Source organism: Adiantum capillus-veneris, chromosome 9 (assembly GCF_014529385.1).
Source record: "Adiantum capillus-veneris isolate H3 chromosome 9, ASM1452938v2, whole genome shotgun sequence".
NCBI classification, from domain to species: Eukaryota; Viridiplantae; Streptophyta; class Polypodiopsida; order Polypodiales; family Pteridaceae; genus Adiantum; species Adiantum capillus-veneris.
Window position 1 is genome coordinate 37,427,361 of NC_140939.1, and position 8,032 is coordinate 37,435,392.

Below are 8,032 nucleotides of genomic sequence, written 5' to 3' on the forward strand. Positions count from 1 at the left end.
TCCAAATATGTAGTTATAGCAAGTGAGTTCAAATAAGGGGTTTGTTATTGAAAAATTATTTTAAATTTTCACAAAATTATATTTGATTTTGTTTAAAATTAATAGAATCACATTTACAAAAAGGGAGTTTTACTGTATTTTAGAAAAAAAAAGTAAGTTTCTTAAGAAAAAATGATTTTTTATTACCACATAGCATGGTTTTTTGAATACCCTTTGAATGCATATAGATGATTTGTTGAAGGAGACCACCCGCAAGATGCTGACCAAGGGTCTAGTGGGGGTTAGCTATTTTGTGACATTCATAGATGACAATACTAAGAAGGTGTGGGCATATCCTTTGAAACGTAAGGACAAGGTCTTAGTCTGCATTTCAGAAGTTTATCGCATTAGTAAAAAATCACTCAAGCAAGAAACTCAAAAGCTTGACTGATAACGGGGGGATTTATGTTTGCAAGTGCAAGGAGATTGTAGCTAGAAGAGGGATTTGGTGGTAATTTAACGTGTCTTACACACCTGCCCAAAATGGAGTAGCTTACACACGATTTAGGAAAGGGTCACAACTATGCTTTCTATGGAAAACTTGACTCAAGGATTTTGGGCCATTGAATTATTAGATTCTAGAGAATTTGTGGTTTGAACACACTATGATTATTTACGTGTCTTTGGTTGCAAGGCATATGCACATGTGCCAAAAGAGCTTAAATGGAAGCTTGAACCAAAGTCACACAAATTTATCTTCATTGGATATGGTGCAGATGCAAAGATGAACTATCATCTCTGAAGCCTAGAATCTCGTACGATCACTTAGAAATTCACATTTCATATTCAATTAGTCCAAAAGTCATAAGATGTATATCAAAGAGGTTTTCACATTCAAGGATATTGACTCACATTTGGTCAAAACTCAAAATTCTAGTGAGGAGCCTTCCACTAGCAACACTGTAGAGAGAGCTAAGAGTAGTAGTTAGGGGCTGAGATGCTCTACTCAATTCTCAAATCGACCCAAGTGTTTTTAGCTGGGTCTAGATTATCTTATGGTGATTGATTGCGAGGAATTGTCTTGTTTCCAAGAATCCATGCAATTGGATACTAAGGACAAATGGGAGAAAGCGATGCAATCGCAATGCGATTCAATTGTCAATAATGAGAATTGGGAACTACATGGACTGCATGCAAGCAAGAAAATGCTACCTTGCAAACAGGTTTACAAGAAAAAGTACACGTTAACAGATCCACAATAGAAACGTGTAGATTTTGACAAAACAATTTCACTTGGTCAAGATGACTACTTTGTGTATGAGGCTTGGACTAGTAACCATATAGGACATGGAGTTAGTCCAGATGGATGTGTAGATGTTTATCCTTCACACATATCTCAAGGAAGATGTGTGTATGAAGCAGTTTGAAAAGTTTGTTAAGCCAAGTAGAAAAGAGCTTGTGTGTAGCCTCAAGGAAGCATCATATTGCTTAAGGCAATGGTATCAAAAACTTGATACTTTCATATACAGTCTCATCAACCTATACGAGATCACGAGGATCACTACTCATACACAAAGAAACTCAAAGATGGATCACATTTTCTTGTTGTGGTCAATGTTGATGACATGTTAATCGCTAGGAAGAACGCTCACAAAATTGCAAATCTGAAGCAAATATTGAGTCAAACTTTTTCCATGAAGAATTTGGAGTAGGCTAAATATTTCTTAATTTGCATATCATGCAAGACAAGTTAAAGGATAATCTTCAGCTTTAATTTTGGCTAGTTGTGGGATAATACACCAATGTATAATGTCGTATACCCCTGAGAAAAATGCAACTACAAAGAGAAAAAACTGGTCTTTTATGGAGATGACACTTGTTACCATATATATGGTAGTGATGAGCATGAACACACTTAGGACCGTTGGGGCAATCTTTCCCTCATTAGGAGATTTTTTTCCCTGAGCATTGTAAGTATGCCCATCCCTCTAGAGATAACTTATCTTTCTGTTTGCACACAATCAATACACTCTCTATTGTGTGCCTTGAACTTCTTCATCTCTACCACGTTGTCTATGCATCCCTACAACCATATTTTCAACAATTGGTATCATAGCAAGTTGCATCCTCCCAGGAATAGTTGCCAGTGTTGCTAGCACCCTCTTGCTCACTTTCTCCAATTTGGGTGATCTTTGGTGAGTGTCAACAAGTTGAGTAATACTTCAGAAAGCTTGTAGATCTTCGTGTGCTCAAAATTTTGATTTGCGCTCACTTCAGCATCCATTTCCACTACAAACAATACTATGCAGGAAAATTCATCCTTTTGTGCAAAATTTTTGTCCCTTATAGTTTTCTTCAAGTTGTGATAGTAGCAAGTGATAGTCCTACTTCATTTTCTATCTTTGCAGTTTTCATATTAGGTGCAGTCACTTGTTATGGCCGACACCAACATATATTTTTTAAAGATGTTTACTGCTGATGAATGGGGGTAACTACTCAATGTGGGTTTACATGATGATGCATGCTTTTGTGTCAAAGGGCATATGGAGTGTTGTGCACGACATTGATGTACACCCCCCTTCTATGGATACAGGATCTATTGAGGATGTTGCAGGTTCTAGTACGTCTGCTTAACTAAGCAGTCTTGTTGGGATGTTTGAGATGTGCAGGCTCATGCAGTGATTGGATTATCTATGAAGTTTGCTATTACTCCTTACATTCGTTCTCAACAAAATCAGCAAAATGATATAGAGATACTATGGGTGTTATTTATGCAAGTCACAATGAGACTAAAATTGCATTGCTTTATAAAGATTTGTAGTCAAAGATTATGCAAGAGAAAGATGACATGGAAACTTTTCTTGCTAGTATCAAGGATATCAATGAGCAACACATTTTTGCAGGTGAAGCTATTTATGACAGTTCACTTGTGTAGATTGTTCTTGATGCATTGCCAGACTCTTACCAAACTTTTGTTAATACTTGGAGACCTATGACCCAAGGAAACCCTCAAGCTCTCAAGTTTGATGCATTATACACATTTCTATTACAAGAGTCACATTTAAGAAAGAATAGGACTAAAAGAGTGTGCAATTGAACAAGCTTTTATTAATGATGCACTTTATGTACCAAGGATAAAAAAGAACCTTCTTGTTTGTATCTACACTTGCAAGACTTGGTCTTGTTTTCAAATTTGTGGATGAAAAATGTACAATTCATGATCTCAATGAAATTGTTGCGTTTGGCATTTTGTGTCGTGGATTGTATAAGCTCACTTTGTATGACAAATGTGGGCAAAATTTTTCGAATACAGTTGTGGATTCAAAGGTTGTTTCAGACGCCAAACTTTGGCATGCATGTCTTAAACATTTGAATTTTGCCAGCTTGTTGTGTATGCAAACAATCTTATATGGTTGCTTTTTTGCCGCCTCTTGAAGCACCTTCTAAGCATGGTGAAGGCTATCTTATGGGTAAGATGCATTGTTCAAAGCTTCTAAAGGATGGTTCAATAGGGGCTACATGGAGGTTGCAACTTGTGTATAGTGATGCTTGTGGGCATATTAAAAATCCATCCTTGGGTAATTGTCTATACTTCATGATTTTGATTGATGATTACTACAGGCATGCATGGGTGTTTTTGCTTAAAGCTAAATTCAAAGTGCTCATGTGTTTTAAGCAATTTCTGGTTACAATTGAAAATATCTTGAAATGTACTATTGGCATCTTCCGTTTAGATTGAGGAGGAGAGTATATGTATCATGAAATTAATGCCATTGGCTAGTCATGGGATGAAACACCAATGTATAGTGCAATATACACCTCAACAAAATGATGCTACTGAAAGAAATAAAATAGGTCGCTTATGGCGATGGCACGATATATAGTCAAGAGTCAAGCTTGACCACGTTTGTTTTGGCTTGAGGAAGCTATCATGCATACCACTTATACACTTAACAAGTGTCCTACCAAAGCCTTGCAGTCTATGACTCATTATGAAGCATGGCATGATAAGAACCATCTATTGATCACATATGCATTTTTTTTTGTTTAGCTTATGCTTTGGTCCCACAAATGCAAAGCGCAAAAAATTGGATAATAAGTCTCAAAAGCAAAGGTTACAAATTATACCATCTACAAATAAAAAGTATCTTGGTCTCACGAGATGTTGTATTTGTGGAAGATTTCTATTTAGCCGTTTTTATCATGTATCAAAGATAATAATGTAAGCTCATAGGACTTTTATGACACTTTGTTTCCTTTTTTTAATGGTGAAAACTTGAATGTAACTTCCAATGGGCACATGTACAACCTAGGGGGTTTTTCAAAATGTTACAAATAAGCATATTACTAATGAATGCACATGATGTACGTAATGTGGAAAGGATTGAGAAGGAAGAAGCTAGGGTTATGCCAAAATGGCTAGTGCATACTTTGCATGACAATAAATTGGATGTACCTATGTCTAGTCGTACTCGTTCACGTTACCTCCATGCATCATATGCATCTGATTGTTATGCTTTGGCTCTTTCTAGTTTATGTGATGAAGAGGAACCCCTTTCTTTTAATGAAGCACAAAATTCAAAAAATTGGATGGCTACAATGCAATCAGAATATGATGCACTTATAGAAAATGAAACATGGACTTTATATGACTTGCCTCCATGCAAAAATTCCATCGGTACAAAGTGGGTTTAGGAGTTGAAACATAAGCTGGATGATGAGATTAATTGCAATGAGCCTAGACTTGTTGCAAAATGTTATGCATAATAGAAAGGCATTGACAATGAAGAGACTTTTTCTCTCACTTATTGTACGACAATTATTTGTTTTCTATGTGCATTGGCAGCTCATTTGGGACAAGAAACAAAAGTGTGCAAATGTAAGAAAAGCTTTGTATGGGTTGAAGTCTCCTTGTGCTTGGTATGAGAAAACTCATTTCGCTAAACAAGGATTTTGTAACAGTCCACAACTACAAGCACTTTGTATGAAACGTGAGGGTAATGTATATCTCATCATCATTTTGTATGTAGACAATTTTCCAATTACTGGTGTAAATGAGATATGCACATTACTACTTGCCCATTACTTTGCTTTAAGCCTTGAGCTGCCAACAAGTTTCAAGCATGTTCTTATCCTCGCCTTCAAGCCCCCCCAATAGACAGTCCCTCTCGCATACATTTAAAAAAAAAAACCTTATTTATTAAAGGGATGTTTATGGATAGTGCATGGCAAGATGGAGGGCTACAGAGAAGGGGGGTGAGATAGATAGATAGATGGTTTGTCATCCTTGGAATCTCACATATGATCTTTGTGACCAAAAACTTGCATAAAGAGGGTGTCTCCTCCCATCGAGGAGAGAGGGTAATGGTTGATATATTGGGGTTGGACGACATGAGGGTCAGTAAGGCTAGATAAGATCTAGTGGCTTACAGATTACAACCTTAGGATGTGTTCAAAAATACAAAATAAAAGAGGGGCAACCTCAAGGCTAAGCGGTAGTGTTTGCTGACATCGTGGGGGGCTTGGAAGAGCAAAACTCCTACATGATATCCTTCAAGCTCCATGACATACCACCCACTTGGCTTTGGTCATGCCACTTGCACTTTCTCGAGCTCTTCACGTTGCATTTGAGTTGTGCAGTAGTGAGTTCTTTGGCAATCCAAGATCCTGTGTCCTCGAGGAGACGTGATTGTTGCAGTAGTAGGAGTCATCCCTCTTTTTTCTCAAACTCAAACGATGGCATGTCTGCTTGGGTGTTTTCCTTATTGATGATGCCATCGGTGTGCACTTGTTGTTTTGTTAGAGAGAGAGAGAGAGAGAGAGAGAGAGAGAGAGAGAGAGAGAGAGAGAGAGAGAGAGAGAGAGAGAGAGAGATTTCATTATCATCCTCGAAGGTCAAACATGACCTATGGGACCAAAGTCACACGTGATGTAGTATGTGTGCATCTGATGAGTGATTCTCGATGCTCCCAAATTGTGGTGATGAGAATTGCAATGGAGAGCCCACATTGTGGCTAGGAAAGGAAAGTGTGTAGGTCTAACCCATGGCTAAAAATGTGAGGGAAGCAAGTTTGGATGTGACCAAAAGTTCAGCACTCTAGTAGTGTGTGTTACTCAAACTCTCAAACTTGTAGTGAGCATAATGTGTACAATTGATTTGACTCTTCTCCATTGCCCAATACCCTATCTCACATCGAAGGGAGTGGGAGCTAAGCCGAATGGCTACGCTAGTACGTATTGCTAACAAGGGGATAGGCTCAAGCATATAAGGGTGAGTATGGATTCCTCTTTCAGCGAAGAACATGGTTTTCCAGTTGGGAGCAATATTGGTGCTTTTATGAAATGTTACCCACCGGATTCCTCCCAAGTTGTAATACATTGGCATTGTAGAAAAGCTCCATTCACTTGGGAGTCTATTGAGCCATCATTTAGCAAGTGTAATGCATCCCATCTCTTAAACCACTTCTTGTTGTCTTGCATCCATTCCATGCTTAAGATCTTGCTTTCACGCGGCGTTTGAACTTTTTAGCTTGCATTTCATGCAATTGTAGGAAGTTGATGTGAGGGGTTTTGACTCATCTTTATACTCCCCAACCCTTTACATGTCCATTACCTCAATTGGAAGAGATCCCAACATAATAAGTAGGAGCATATATGGTGTTTATGTCTTAACTTGGAGAAATTTTGGAAGAAAACACTTTTGGACATTATCAAACTTTTTCCAAGTAGACTTTGAGATGCTCTTGCTCCACACTTCGACTCCATAAAGAAGGACTGATGTCACCAATGCATCAAGAAGGTACTTCTTGAGAGAGGAATCCCCGACCTCAAGAATTTTTTTTTGAGCAATACCAATGGCGAGAGCCTGAATGAGTACGACTAGACAAAGGTGCATCCAATTTACTGTCACACAATGTATGCACCAACCATTTTGGCATACCTCTAGCTTGCTCATTTTCAGCCCTTTCCTCACCTAGTACATCATGTACATCTACATCAATAATAGGATGATCTGTAACATTTTTGAAAACCCCCTTAGGATGTACATTTGCCTCATTGTAATTTACATTCGAACTTCCACCACTAAAAAGAGGCAACAAAGTGTCATAAGTGTCCTGTGAGCTGACATTACAGTCTCTAGTACATGACAGCAAGGGCTGAACAAAATCTTACACAAACAAAACATCCCATGTGACCAAGATACGCTTTGTTTGTGGATGATAAAACCTGTAACCTTTGCTTTCAGCACTATAACCAACAAAAATACATTCGACAGCCTTATCATCCAATTTTTTGTGTTGTGTTTGTGGCACTTAAGCACATGCCAAACAACCAAAAACACGCATGTGCTCAATAGAAGGCTTTCTATCATACCATGCTTCATATGGAGGAATAGAGTGCAAAGCTTTTGTAGGACACCTGTTTAGTACACAAGTGGCACACATGATGGCCTCAAGCCAAAACGAACGTAGCAAAGCTTGACTTTTGACCGTGCCATTTCCGTAAGTGACCTGTTGTTCCTCTCAGCAACACCATTTTGTTGAGATGTATAAGGAACAATACATTGGTGTTTTATCCCACGACTACCTAGAAATACATTAAATTCATGAGACATATACTCCCCCCCTCGATCGGAACAACGAAGGGTGCTCATAGTACATTTCGAGACATTTTCAGCCATAGCCAAAAATTGTTTGAAGCACATAAAAACTTCCGACTCTGCTTTAAGCAGAAATACCCATGCATGGCTGGAGTAATCATCAATGAAAGTCATGAAGTAAAGGTAATTTCCCAAGGATGGAGTTTGCATGTGTCCACAAACATCACCGATGCACAAGCTGCAACCTGCATGTGGTCCTACCTGAACCATCCTTTGGAAACTTAGAACGCTGCATTTTATCGAAAATACAGACTTCACAAACATGTTTGACAGGTGCTTCAAGGAGCAAAGAAGCAACCATATCAATTTTTTGCAAACGCAGCAAACTAGCAAAATTCAGATGACCAAAACGTGCATGCCAAAGTTTTACATCTAAAATAGCCTTTGAACCCA